General features: G+C 34.9%; 1 protein-coding gene and 1 long non-coding RNA gene across 3 annotated transcripts in view; one reads left to right on the forward strand and one right to left on the reverse strand.

The window, feature by feature from the left end:
- Positions 1 to 16217, reverse strand: part of LOC123695112 (homeotic protein ultrabithorax) — a 108309-nt gene that overhangs the window by 39378 nt on the left and 52714 nt on the right. The gene's annotated exons all lie outside the window — the stretch shown is intronic.
- LOC123695114 overlaps positions 15130 to 16217 on the forward strand; it is a 50102-nt gene continuing 49014 nt past the window's right edge. The window contains exon 1 of the long non-coding RNA XR_006751901.1: positions 15130 to 15321. This is a non-coding gene — a long non-coding RNA (uncharacterized LOC123695114). The remainder of the gene's footprint in view (positions 15322 to 16217) is intronic.

A 16217-nucleotide genomic window follows, 5' to 3' on the forward strand; every position in this document is an offset into this window, starting at 1 on the left:
TTGCTTTAATATTTCGCTACTCCATTCCTGACTTTGTTCTGTAGCCCCTTACAATAGGTACAAGTATGGTATTGAGATTTGAGATCAGAAGAATACAATTGTATACGAGCACTATTACCTTTTACGTAGCAGTTCTTAAATTCACTTAAACTTTGCTCCCGGTATCAGAGAAGTGAAATAAACTTTGTTAGATATTATATGTCAAATAAACATATAGATCGATTTATGTTTAATAACTCAGGCCCCGGAACCACAGACACAATAGAAAATCTATAGTGTCTGGGACCGATCGGGCCGCTTTGGGCTCAATGGGTTAAGTAGGTACATTTTTTGATCTAGTTTTTTCACTATTAGATTTTTTAAAGTTCTATGTTAAACCATTATTGGTCATGTAAATCTATTAAAACCAATTTTTAAATTAAATCATTTTGTTACTTTCTTAAAGATAAAGATAAGTAGGTAAACATAATATTATACAGTACGTCGCATTCTTGTAGATCGAATAAGAAGCCTCACTGAAGGAGCAAACGAATCGTCATAGATAACGCACTAATACAGATGCGTAAGTAGGTACGTATTTACTGTAGGGCATGAATTTAGCCGTTGTTAATTTGTCACAGTGAATTAGCCACGGACGGGGTAAGTGATAGCCTTAGCATGTTGCACCCTGCATGGCGCCAATATGCTCGTAAATGTCGTTACAGCACAATTTAATACCTAACTATGCGCCTAGATGCGTATCTGTTTATATATTGTTGTGCTAATCAATGGTAAACATTCACAATACATGTGTAACGAGAGAACTATGAATGAAAATTTGCATCAATTACGGGATATAAGATGTTGATAAAATACATTAAATAGGTAGATTTGTACACAATCAAGATTCCTATTTGTAGTGGGTGTTATTTTATGTTTAACTTTAGAGTGAATAAAACTTGTAATTTATTTCATAGTTACTAACACTTTAAAAACCTCAGTATTAGCACGTATTAGGTTACTATGTGTAGGTGTAATTAGTAATTACGTATTATTTTACGTAAATAATCTGTTTAGTTTTAAGTGTTATTTTTTACTCGTCCTTATAAGTGTACTGTGTAGTCGTGAACAAAAAACAAAATCCGACCGTTAAATGAATGTTTGCAAAATTTTTATGGCGATTGTATTGTTAGAACGAACCGTAAAAAACTATGTATAAGAATTATAAGTTTTAACTTCTTACCTTTGTGCACAAGATAAAGGGAGAAAGTTGCGCAACGAATGGTCAGCTTTCTAAAATTCTATATCGCTGGTCCATTGTTCAGAATAAAACTCTTTAAAGAAAGTTACTGGAACAAAGTCCTTCGCCATGGGAGTGTTTTTACAATTGGTGCTAAGAAAATATACGATTAATAATTTCTGGTTCGCTATATTTTAAAAAGAATTTCGTATTTAAATAACAACTTCACCTAAAGATTAATTATTATTGGACTATGGAAATAAACCACCACTTTAATTGTTGGCGAACACAATGAGATCGACACTGTCATTTAAAATTGTAAAGGAGATAATAATTTCCTTTTATACACGATCACGTTAACAATGCATCTGATAAAATAAATTCAATTGCCCTTTTCACTACGAATTTACATTATGAAAAATAAAGAAACCAATCGATCATTTCATTATCGTTACGTATCTCGTTTTAAATTCATAATGTAAGGCGCTAACAGTGGTAATAAACAATGGGCCGCGTGTAATGCAGACGTTTATGATTGTCGAGAAACATGACAATAATGCATCAACTATATCAAGCCTCATTGAGCTAGATGCGCGGTGCATAAATCATCGAATCGGACTCGCGAATAAATCGAATAATCGAATAAAAACTACGCATTGCGCTTTCGATGAAAGGCTTTGTTTTAGACTGAATCGAACGCTCTGAATAGAATGCCGTTTTAAAATACCAAATACCAATAAAGTTATTGCAAAACTACTATGCGAGACATGTATAGGTTCCACATTTTGTCCAAAAATAGTGATGAAACGTAAAATAATTTAGGGGGTTGTTGTTGTAAAAACAAAAAGCATACAAATTGGGAAGAGCAATAAATAGCGTGAAGCGTACATCATAACTCTCGCCCGAAGCCTGAATATAGTGCCGTATACAGAATTTCCACCTAATAAAAGGCCATGTTACGTGTAGGGAACGTTAGACACGCAATTACGAGGCTACCAGTTTAATTAGACCTGCCCTTCCCGTCCGCATCTTAACTCATGTAACGAAACTGGGGTAAATATATGAAGTACCGCAGACCAACTTTGATCAGCTAACTTGCTCAGTAAAGTTTCACGTTGAGCGTTAATTAGTGCGTGCCTCACGTTCTTAAACGTGTCCAATGTTTGTCAAATGTCTTCAAATATAAAACAGCACTTAAGCCGTAGAAATACAATACAGAATTCAATACAGATTGCGCTTAGGAAATACAAATACACGTATGTAAATCAAGGCTTGATGACGTTATAATTTCATAGACATTGATCCCAATACGCAGTTACGATAGGTAATTTGATGTAGGTAGAGATTAATGTGCGTGACAATTTATTGTCAATTATCGATAGTAACAGGAAGGTGGGATCAATTAACACAAAGACGCAATTGCAAATTACAGTAACTAACTGCATATCTATAGGTCTGTGGTGTGATATGTTAGATATTGGAGATAGGACAATCTCGCAGGCTGGCACAATCTCAATTTATTGCAGAGAGCTGATTCGCTGCCTGTTGATAAATTTTCGTGCCTGGGGATATAAACAGAGCTATTATACAAGCCGAGTACAGTAGGGCACGAATAAAATATATGAAATTGTATTTCTGTGTATATACCTTCATATCTCATCAGCCATAGATTACTTTCAGAAGTTATACTCGGATGTTTATTCACGACTTTGTGTTATGCGAATTTCCTCAATAAATCTTGTTCGTTAAAAAGTTAGGTTTTAGAGTAGGTAGGTATTATTTTGTGCAGATCTTGGTTCTATTAAATTCACGAAAAACATAACTCAAAAAACGAGCAATAATTGTAATACGAGTTGTGTATTACATGGTATTACCTATCGATTGTGTTGTTCTTAATCGAGGCGCCAATAAATAATCGAGAAACAATATTACCTACTTCTAGAAAAAAAATGAATTTTCATTACAAAAATGGGTATTTCATAAGCTCAGTCTCATTGATTATGAACTGATTCAGGCATGGCGGAGGTTGGAGGCTAAAGATCGAAGGTGGCCATTAGATCGTGCATGCATGACTTGGAACCTCGTGGTTATGACGTTTACTTATCTGGGTACATATTTTTTGCTTTGTTCTCGATACCCATGTGTTTCCGATGTATGTATTATATATTTTTTTGTATGGAACTAAAATATTTAACGTGGTTTTTCATTTTATTCACTCAGGAAACAAATCCATAAAACTCTAAAAATTGTTGGTATTAAGGTAATTTTTTTTCTATTAAAATACAAATACATATAACAAAACTTCTCTAACCCGGTAGTGCTACCATTTTTTATTTGTTAAATCTTTTAACAATAAAAAACTTTGATTTGATTAAACCCAATATTTCGTAAAGCTCAACCTACCTACATAAAATAAGAAAGTCATTGTGGAAAAGCAGCGTCAATTAAAATAACCGTTCATGTACGAACGAGACAAGGGGCTTAATTAAAGCCTTCTAGACATGTCCACGATATCGACATTTGCACACTTCATTAAAGTGACCACGCGAGCTCTTTGCAACTTTTTGTCACATGACTATTGGCTATGAAACTTAAACAGTTTACATTTACAGCGTGTGCATGTGTGAGCTGTATATGGATAGCGATAAGTGTTATAACAATTCATTTTAAATAATATATAATTACGAAAATTTTATAAATAGGCTATAAACTTACACGTTTTTTTATAATGTACGACTCTACATAGTAAAATTTATTAATTTTTACTTGATATTATGATACTTCTTGACCTGAATACGGTCGCCTTCCTCAAGATGTCACGTCTTACTGATTTGTTCCGGATATGAACATATAGAAGCCTGTTATTTATAAGAAGAAACCTATGAAGTAGCGGAAATTATACCGTAACAGATAACATGTTTAATCTTTGCACATGTGGTACTTTAAAGGACATAAAAATGCAACTGGTTGAAGCCACTATAAATACTACCTATATGTCTCTATATAAAAGGAACACAGCTTTAAAATATTGATTAATTATATATTTGTTCATAATTGTCTGACGCAGTAAACAGTAAATAAATATCACTGTATAAAAATAATAGCTACTTATTTACTCATCGTCGATGTTACCGGTTTCATAAAATATACTCACTTAATAAATAAAAAGTAACATGACAAAAACAAACTCAATACAAATAAGGTCTCTCGGCCCGCCTGATAAGGTCTAGGTAAGGTGGTGAGTAAAGAATAATTGTCCGCTTGTTTAAAATATGCGGTCAATACGCAGCTGTACAATGTAAGTAAGTATATGACGTTACATAAATATATTACCTACCTACAATCGCATTCTCTCCTACACCTTGCTAGGTATACGAAGTACCTACGAGTTGAACAAAACGCCAATTTTATTTTAATCTAACTCAAAAACTGTAACAATTTACATAACCGATAAAAGGTAATCTAATGAAGTTCTTATCTCGGACGCCAATAAACATTCAATAAACACGTCGAGTCTAACTCGATACATTTAAAGGCGAATTTCACAAGCATTAAAATTCAAGTTGAGAATTAATAAAGAGATAAATAAATTTAAGAGCAATGGGAATGTGGGTCCGCCGTTACGAGTCCGGTTCGCTTTATGTGCATATTGAAGATGGATGTCGCGGGTGTGCGGGCCGGCGGGGTGCGGCGCGCGGGGCGGGGGGCGCGGGGCCCGGGAGCGGCGAATACTTCGCCCCTCTACGCCGTCTCAACCCCGCCGCCGCGCCGCGGCCGTAATGGCCGCGACCACGCAGCCCTGTCAGACGACAAAAATGCCATAATAATGGCCCCTGAATACTTTTTGCTGCTTCGCTCCAAATACCCACTCCGTATCCAGTACGTGATAACTCGTCGGTCATCTCCCTTTTATTGAGAAATTCGTCAGTTTTATTTCCCGTACGGAAAAAGTACATGTCCGAAGGGATGGAATCCAGTTGTGTCATTTCAAACACTTGATAAGTATCGCTTGGGAGCTTTTTCGATGCAGAATTTCAGTGAACCTCCTTTCGTTAGTATTCGACGAATGCAGTATTTTTTTATTCAGCTTTAGGAATAGAGGGTCACCTTCGGGATACTTTAATTGCGAACCAATAAGAAGTTTATTTCTTTTAGAGACCGAGGTGGACCTTGACAATGCCTTATTAGTGAAAATTAATTCCGAACTTCTTTTTAAAATATATGAGCCTGAAGAAAGTTCGATGATCCTTTTTCATGGGGTTCCTTAATAAACTTATAATTACTTGCTTCAATTTAAAGATACTTTAATAATACCAATTTCGTGTTTCGTGTATCATTTTAAAAGTTTTCAGTTCGAAAAAGAGCTACAGTAATTAAAAATCCCGTTATAATTATATTGATCTCGCGGAAGCGGTCATGCATCACGATTCACGACAACTCCCTTCGACATCCAAATCGGGGCTTCGATCAAAATTCAGCAGCAATATGTTAAGAACATACTCAACAGTTAATTAAAAGCAACGATCTGCTAATAATTGGCAATGTTATTATCTCAGCGGCGATATTCAACGTCACAAAAGCTGGACCAATTAAGAATTTCCCCGAATGTCCGAGCTGAGTGGTGCAGAATGATAGCACTCTCCATTATACCTGCTCAGGCTTTGCTCAGCCAATTACCAGTCACTGATTGATAAAAAAGACGTTGCGAAAAATTCGCAAAAACAAATTAGGGTTACTTTTAGGCTCGAGGACCGCGGTTGTATTTAAAATTGTTAAATATGTATGTAGCTTTTATATAAGTAGGTATGTAATATGTATTACGAGAAATGATCTTACACCGTGCATACCTGTTACATATCAAAATTTTTCATAAACCACTACATATCAACATTAAATTCATAATGCAATACAGATATGTAATAAAAAAATCTAGTTCGCTCCATGTGTGAATCATAACGTGATCACGAGAACAATCAACGGGAATAATTCATATCCCAAATGCGCTGAAAATCAACATCGATTTACAACGGGGTTCCGTTTTACTGTCGATTAAAATCTGCTTCACGATTTATCTAGGTATGATGAAACTGTTCGTTCCAAAGCTAATGTTTTGGAAAAATAGAAGAAATCTCCGAAGCTTTTCCTCCTTATTTTATTGTTGTTCTCGTGGTAGATATAGAGTGTAATGTTTGTATTTAAGGATCTCCAATCCTATTTAGTTCCCATCGGCCGCGGCGGCTTATTGAAGGGGTGCCGAGCTCGGCGACACCTGTATACGTTATTGTGTCGCATAAATTCACCGTCCGCGATTCACTCGCGCTGCAGCATCGTCCAATGGTTTATTGAACTTTGTATCGAGATAAGGCGCGTACTCCACATAATAGCAGCGAAAATACACTAGCCCCTCGCTTCTTTCTCGTTTGCATTTCCTGCAAGAGATCGTGAGCGAATACTCCACGGCTCATAATTAATTCAATTCAAATCACTGCGCCCACGAGACCTCCAATTTATCTTTAACTGGTGCACCGCCTTGTATGGAAAACGATTGTGCACGTATAACGCTCTACCGCGCCACATTTAAGATTTCTCTTCAGAGGTTGTACTTATTAAAATATTTCATATGTAGATCACGTATGTACCTATCTAGAAAATATATTAATAAAACATATTCGAAACGAAGTACGCTACTTCGTTTCGAATATGTTTTATAAGCAAACTTACAAATAGCGGCTTATTATCACACAATAAACTCTATCTAGGAATAATCTCGATTCTCATAGTTTGCGGGCGTTCGCCTAAAATGTTTATTTCTCGCGCTAGAAATGGAAATGTCGTCGAGTCTGGGATAAACGGGTGCGCGGGCGCACACGGCCACTAGAGGGGAGGGCTCGTTCTAATGAGGCGCGCCCAGGCTCTTGCCCTCACGCACGCCGGTACTTTATATCCTTAGGTATGAATATAAAATATAAATACCTACGCCAATTTCAATTACAATTCTGCAATCTTCAAACCCGAGAATGTTATCGGATATGACTCAATGTATACGTCCATAAATACTACACGTCTCCCAGTGTTTATAAATCAAGATTAGTAAGTATCAAAACAAATGTCCCAGCCGCTGAGCCGTAAATCACTTTGACCTAATGACATTAGTAAAATAGTAACGTCTTTTAAAATTAAAAATATCTCCCGGTGTCTACCCATAAATATTTCTGATAGGTACCTACGTCGTTAGTCTCTGAAACGGTATGGCCGGCTTTAAGTGAATGAAATAAAAGCAAGAAACTCTACGTGAGCAATAGAATCCGAGAGCTTTATGTTGGAAAACGTCTAAATTTTCACCAACCATAAACCCTCGGAGTAATAAATATTAGTAAATAGGTATTTCGTATGTACGCACCACCTAGTCTTATTCGTACTGGCTTTTAAATAAATTGCGCGGTTTAACAATAAAAAACGTCTATAGAACCTTTCACACATTCTAATGTGCTCAATGCTCCTTCATTTGTCGACGGCTAGCACGGAGAGGAAATATTTTCCCAAATCCATACAGCCTTAAGGATCTCATAAAGCAGTCGTTCCCCACGCAAAAGTATGGAAGTGAGATTTATACGGGGGACTTCGGTCCCGAGCCTGGGGCTTTGCTATGATGAATTGACACTTTTTCAGAGTTGCCTACAAATTTCAAGTCGAGCGGTGTACGTACTCTGAATGAACAATGAGACGAGGCGGGTAAGAGTTGCCGCCGTTATGACTTGGAAACTTTTAATGTCTCTAATGAGGTAAAGCGCCCATAAATATCTTCATTTGTAAGATTAGTGGCTCTTTACGAAGTAGAATGCGCAACATGTATCTGCTGTTAATTAAGCTTTTGAATGTATAATTTAAGCCTAGGAATTTTATATCGGCTATTATGTAAGTCATAACAGTTTTCTAGGGGAACGATCGAAAGATAAGCGCATAAATTGATATTTAAACATACTTTACCCTAACACTCATTAGACCACACGAAGAGTGGGGTCACATGTTGCAGACTGCAGTTGGACAACAAAAAGTATGAAAATTATAAACACCACGCCATGACTTGCCGTCACGAAATCTGTGCTTGCATTCTTGCATATCAAATACCGCTATGATTTCCGACTTAAGGCAAAATAACGATGGTACCTATAGAATAAATATATTAATTTAATCTTTACATCGTGACTAAGTAGAGTAAGAAAATTTGTCTTCTACAAACGGGACTGTAAAATGCTTAGATGAATTTTTAACATCACATTCGACACATTTGTTTTACCTATCTCAATAAAGTGTCCCGTATCAAACTGGTTATTCTTAACATGATGACTTCATTCGACCGGTAGAGCTTTGGGCACTCGTCTAAATTATAATAAGCGGGCGTGAGCTCATTCTATAGTCGAATTTAATAAAGACATTATAAAAATATTATTTTTCGATGCGAGGTCGGATTCGGCCAAACAAAAAACCAACCAACCAACTAAAAGTTTTTATTCTAAAATCGTAAACCTTGTAAGTATGATAATTACTTTTTGGATAATAATACAAGAAGAGTGTTCGACTAAAATCTACAGTTTATAAAATTGAACCACACTGATCGCACCTACGACGTAGGAGCATAGCTGTTAACTATTACCTTAGTTGCAGTACATTATAATTTAGCCGCGATCAGCGCTAGTCTAATTGACTGGACCACACTATAAATAGGGTTTTCGCGTTCCAAAACAAACAGCCAAAACGTAGATACGAGTACCTACGAAACAAAACGTAGCAGGGCCGTAACCGCTGATTTAAGCGGCCGCCACACAACAATAGTAGCTTCGGCCGTATGAATAAAACGATATACAAATTTAATCAAAGAGAAATCTATTAGTAAAATGAGAAGCACGGAAGGGAGCGCACCTATACATATTCAACGAGGCACTGCATCACGAACAGGCCAATTTATGCGGCAACTCTTGAGAGTATCGTACTTTAGCTTAGCCATATGTAAACTTGGACTATTTCTTTTGCCGATCAGATTGTCACCTGGTGAACCGGGAGCGTTTATTTATAGGTAGGTACTATTCGATTTCAAAACCTATTTCGCTGCTCGATTTAAATTGTGCGTTATTTTTTGCCTGCAGCTGTAGGCATTTTCTAATTTACAGTTATTGCCGTTTAACGTGTATGAAGTGAGTTTATTTCATAATATGATTAAACAAAAAAAAAAATAACATTTCACTATTGATTATCTTATATTAATTATCTATAACCTATTCCAGAAGAAGTCACTCCTGAGTACTATGTACCTGCCTATATATTCGTATTTAATATTTGTATTTATAAAAAATATTTTTTTATCTCCACATTAAAAGACAATTTACTAATAAATAAACTTTAATGGCTCATGGTAATATCCCAATTACGTTACAAATAATTATCATTATAATATAGTAATATACACCATTGAAGAGATTTATGTTAAAGCCTTTAAAGTACCTATGCATGAATATTAAACAGAACATTAACTTTTCTGTAACTATAAATTTTTAGGGTTCCGTACCTCAAAAGGAAAAAACGGAACCCTTATAGGATCACTTTGTTGTCCGTCTGTCCGTCCGTCCGTCCGTCTGTCAAAACCCTTTTTCTCAGGAACGCGTGGAGGTATGAAGCTGAAATTTATATCAATTACTCAGGTCTACTGTCCCTTGAAGCTGTGAAAAAATCAAACTTCTAAGCCAACGCAATCAAAAGATACAGCCGTTTATGCCGCAAATTTTCGCAAATCAAAACCTACAGGGTGCTTCCCGTGAACTCAGAATCTTGAAATTTGGTACGAAGCAACGTCTTATAGCATAGATAAGGAAAAATTACGAAAACCATAAATTTTTAGTTACATCACATAATATATTTTTTTTAAATAATTTAAAACTTACTACCCATTTCCTCATAAACGCGTAGAGGAATTAAATTGACATTCATACCAAATTATGGTATTAAATACGTAAGTAGTAAATAGGTATTAAATACGGAACCCTCGGTGCGCGAGTCCGACTCGCACTTGGACGGTTTTTCTTCATAGCATGCATATTATTGTTATCATAACATTTCCACTTCTATGTCCCTTCAAAAGCAGTTCTAAAAGATACGCATTTTCATTGTTTACATAAATATTTAACTTTACTTATGATTATTTATTTATAGTTTGTAAATCTATCTGATTTTATTCGATGTTCTTATTGAGATTAAATATCAAAGAAGCTTAAAAATTAACATCAGAGAAATGTTAACTTCATCAAAATCATCATTTTGAGTAGGTATAATAAGTTTTAAAATGCAATTAAACTTATCGTCAATTCTAGTATTATAGTTAAAAAAGTATTGCTTTCCAATTAACAATTTACTATGTTTATTCAAATTGAATTCAGAAGTGGTATTGCTATAAATGGTAGCAATATAATAGCAGCCTTAGACATATTTGAATATCTTGGTTAACATCGGAGAGTGGCCATTGTTGCTTGGGCCCAGTATGGACTTAATTAAGAAGGGAATAGGTGGAAGGATCTACAGGCATTTAGACCGTCTCCACACAAATTTAATATCTTTGAACATTTTGTGCCACGGTAAAATATGTAAACATATCAATTATCAATATGCAAAACAGCATAAAACGGAAGCAATAAATTCGATTACATTGTCTTTTAATCAATGCATTGAACAAATTAATTTTAATCTACTGTATGTAAGTATTTAAATTATTTTCCTTGCGCGTGACTACGTTGGTGCATTTTAATAGAAGAAGGTGTATGATATAACGATTTTAATTTCAATTGTGGCTATATTTTCATAGTATGATCATATAGGGACACAAGATGTTCCATCGTCCATATAATAACGAAGTTGTATGCGGTCTGTATTCACCATTTGGGAGTGATATTGCATCGTGTTGTAGACGCACTCAACATTATTTATTGCTTTCATCGCTACCAAGAGTCAATGTGCTCTTATACCGAGCATATAAAGAAGTCTGAAACGTGAAATAAGAAAACCGTTTAAGGAACATTTTTTACTTACTTTGAACTACTATTCAAAGAATTCCTCGTAAACAGCTGACGACTACCTTATTTATTACGTTTCGAATTTATGAATAAAACAATAATAAAAATGCCTTTATGCAATTGTAATTTAACACCTGACATTGCTATTGCATTCGAGATTGTTCATCAATAATTACAATTAAGCTTTTCTCCATTAATTAAAGAAAGCCGTCCATGGAATATATTACTGAGCGTAACAAATGAACTAGAAATTTTAATGTGTGTAGCCTTTATACGATCAATTACGCACACATTTAATTGTTTATTGATTCAGTGGAGAACGTAGCTCGTAATTAAAATAGTTTATTTTAGTTGTTTGGCTAAGCACGTTTTTCTACTGCGAAATACAGGAAAATTATACGGTGCAAGCACATAGGTTGAAGCGAGAGGATTAAGAAAATTTCGAAACAAATGACTGAAATAAATAATTTTATTTAAATCTATGTAGCACGTAATTTTCTACAATTTTAAATGAATTCAAAACTATTTTTGTAAATTGGATTGGGCTATACGAAAACTGAAATACGTATGTACGACCTATACATTGTACCTATTTGTGATTTAAAGTAGATATAGCCGTATAGGACTCTACATTTAAATATGCATTCATTAATATTTGGGCGGAAAACGATTTTGATTACGAATTTAAATTCAATCTCGCGTCAACACTTTTGAAACGTTAATAGTTAATACCTTATACCCACATATTAACCAAATTCCACTATTTGTAGAAATATTCATTTCCGAGCTTCTCCGCGTCTCCTCTAATATTAAGGCATTCAAGAGGAGCTCGCAGAGTTACTGCAGGGATATAAATTAAATGCTTACGTTTCGCTTGCCCCGCTAGTTTAATTAAGCGTCTCCTTTGTGCCTCCATGTGCGTACACATTCAACATGTTCCGTCTTATCCCTTGGGCTACTTGAATTGCATAGACGATACTGTTTATTCTCAAAATTCTTGGACGGACTATACCGTACCTATACGCAAACAAAATAATTGTTAAGCTGCAAATGTAATATAGGTAACATAGGATTAATCAGTCTAAAATATTCAGAAATGAAATTTTGCATATCTATATGCTGGTTCGTACAGCTTGTAAAGGGAAATTTCCCTAAAACAAAAATTCATGTTCAATTTTTACTTACATGCCGGTGGGATTAAAAAATTAAAGTCCGTTCGCCCTTGCCCCATATTTCGTCAAAAATTCATCATGTCTGACATTTTTATTATAGCACCCGAGCGATGACGTTAAGTACTTACATAGCATAATTTTAAAGATGACTTCTCACTTTTGTACACTGATTCAACGTACACAGAATTTATAAGAACACATGCATTCTACCAAATGGATTTTCGAAAACTAAAAAACTTCAAGCCGTTGACTCTCCGGTTCTTTTGAATACAAAAGGCATTTTTTATCTAACAATCGCGACTTTCTCTTGCGCAAGGGTCCCAAAAACGTTATTGTTCGATACGTTTGTAAGGACAACTTTCTCTCTGTACTTGAACGGAAAGCTTTAACTCAAAAAACCGAAACGTTTTAAAAAAGTTAGTAGAAATCCAGCGATCGTCCTATCCGACCGCCTGGACAATCGTAACGATACTGAAAAAACGGTATTCTTTTATCCAGAAATCTCTTAACGAGGTTAGTTTAGGCAAACTTTTGTGATGTGATCTTTTTATTACGTTTTATTTTGGTCCCATATGAGTTCGAATGTTATATTACCCTTTCGAAGTTAAGAATTTTCGATCGTCGGATCACTCTCCTCGCGCAGGCAGGGGATGCGCAAGAGTGAGCGTGACAAGGAGATTTTAGCAGTGCAACTTCAATCGGAACAGAGAACACGTTTGGAAAATAATTTGAATACCGAAATACAGATGGCTTCTTTTATCTGTAGAGCTTTGAAACCGCTTCAGTGGACTACAAGTTAATTAAGGTTTGGCCATCAATTAAATATTGGCTTTGATTGTTTTCATTTTGCCGATGAAGCTGTGTTCTTGATTTATGCGCGAGTTATATTTTTAATTAAGACATACATATAGCGGAAACTTATTCAATATTGCTTTGAATCATTTTAGAAGGCGATTTTTTTCTGACATATGTACCTAAATTAAAATTCTGCAGAAATATCTTATTCTAATAGAAATATCTATTACCTAGTACATACAATAATAGGAAAACATAAAAGTTATTATGTTTATATTATTTGTTTGTACCATACCTACATATCAAAACGACTGTATTGAATATGTATTTGGCAATACAAAATACGGAACTGTGAGATCCAATAAATAAATGAGACGGAAACGCTTACTCAGAGCAGACAAATACTGTTTGGTAACTCATAATCCGGGGCATAAATCCATGCGGTCAAATCCCGCACATTCGTATCTAGGACGATGCATTCGTTCACTGAGCGAAACACCGAAATTTATTGGGTTAGTAGTTGCCTAGGTCGATAAAACGAGTGTCGCACTCAGAAGGACGTAACTCTGGAAATCGACGAAAAAATATACGACTTTCGATCAAAAGAAACAGAGCGAGATTTTGCATGATGTCGATCTGAGACTGTATGACTGAAGTGAAGTGCGCAGTGCAATTTTGTGATATCTTTTTCACTCGTTCAATGTTGAAGCGGCTAGGCGACATACGGACGTTATAGTGTGGAATTAGCATATTTATTGCTAGTTACGCGACAAAGTAAATTTATCTCGGCCCACTGGCCCTGGGACATACGGAGTGTTTTTACATTGTATCTCCCGTTAATTTCTTGTTAGGTTGCCCCCTGCGTCCAATTTTGAAAGTTGTCAAATTAACTAAACATAACTTCCCTATATTCAATTTGAATGTATAGAATTAATGAATATAATTACCATTAAATAGATAAACTATCTAGTCAACATTTTAATTAATAAAAATTTGGGCAGGTGAATACAATGAATATTTATTATCTATTGAATAAGTAAGGGAAATATTAGGTTGAAAATATAATATTTAAAAACATAAAATAAATGTCATTCAAAAATCATATCCCACCCGATAAAATAAGAAATACGCCATGCCTTCGTGTAGGTACCTAGATAGGTACATTTGGGAAATCTAAAGAATTTAAAACTTTTCTAAATTTAATCTTAAAATATTATTTACTTACCTATAAGTTATCGATATGATAAAGAGTACCTAGCAAGTTATTCTCAAATCATTCAAGACTCCAAAATTCTAAACAAATATAGCTTTGTATCAATAATAATTAGTTATGGCATTTACGACACTAGAAGAAAAAAAAACTTAACAAATTATTAACAAAATCGTATTCCTAACTCGCATGAAAATAAAAGTATTTTCTTAATTCGCTTAAAATATTTTTAAAAGTTTAAACATCGTCCTACCAATTTTCCTCTTATCAAACCTGTTAATTCTCAACAATATCTGCATACATTGAATGTTCATTACCTGAAAAAGAAAAGAAATTACAATTAAAAATTCCATTTTAATTCATCCAAAGCGACGAATGCTCTCGGCAATACGATCCGTCATTATAAATAGGTAGCGTCTACCTGCCCTCGACACATAGCCGAGCGCACATACACACACTACGTAAACGCCTCTGACGAAACCGGTCTCTTTCGCCGCCGGCATACAAATGTACTATCCTACCAATATATAGCTCGTCCTTCATCAACACCAAAACATCTCATAAACCTGTCTCGCTCGCACACTTGAGCCAACTTCACTTCGTGTCACATGGCGACCAATCAGAAGGAGCCGTTCCATCGCCATATTGAATGACGCGACACGGCTGCCACCTAAACGAACTAATGCAAATGACGCGTCCGAGCGTTTTCCAATTTGTTTTTGTGAGTTTTTCATAGATTTTCGCGTTGTTTTTAGTTAAATTTGTGCAAAATTTGTGTTTTAGTAAGTGTTAAGTTTAATTTACATCAAAGTTTTATAAATTTGTAAGATTATCACTGGAAAACAAAAGTGTAAACAGGACGCCAAGGTATTATTAGTACCAAGCTTAGTTGGAATGGTTTGTTTTGAAGTGGTAAAGCTAAATTATTTAATGAAGTCTTTAAACAAGTCTTTGAACAATATTTAAAATATTGTGTTTATTTACATACGCTTAATAAACGTCCATCAAAAGCTAAATCACACTTTTAATTGTTCCAACTGAAGAATACTTCTCATGAAGTTTTGTTTTGTTTATGTAAAATATACCTACATGTAGGGTCATTGCGCCTGTTCGCGTCCACCTGCCTATTCGCGTCCATTTTGCGGATATCTTTTAGAAAATTCACGAAAATAAGTATACTTTATGTAAAATTGTAATAAGAAAAATTTCCGATAATAGCTCAACGTATAAGAGACATGCACACATATTCAAAATATGCCTGTGCACCGCCTATCCTATTAAAAAAATATATTTAATTTTGGCTATTAAACGAGAGAGCTAAAACGCGCGGGATTTTGAGAAAAAAATAGTGCGCAGCGTCGCGTTTGACGGTAAGTATCTTATTGTTAAATGTGAATTTTTGAATATGTAACTGTTTCTTTGCTTTGCTAACAAAACATGGAATAATATGGATTATAAATAAGCTTATTTCTTTTACAATTAATAGCTAAAATAAGGTGGACGCGAATTACTACACCGAATTTGTACAACTTCCATTTTGCGTCCACGGTGGGCGCAAACTATACCTGTAGTGCATAACAATAGAACATATTGCGTCCACATTGTTTTTCATTACGTAGCAATGAATTGTTTGTTAAAATATGTAATTTAAAATAGATTGTAAATTTTTGACTAAGACCACAAGTTGATAATTTAAATTTTCATTCAAATTAGCAAATTTTTATGCTATTTTTTCATTTTAAAATGGGTATTCTAAGAATGAG

Source organism: Colias croceus, chromosome 10, assembly GCF_905220415.1.
Source record: "Colias croceus chromosome 10, ilColCroc2.1".
NCBI classification, from domain to species: domain Eukaryota; kingdom Metazoa; phylum Arthropoda; class Insecta; order Lepidoptera; family Pieridae; genus Colias; species Colias croceus.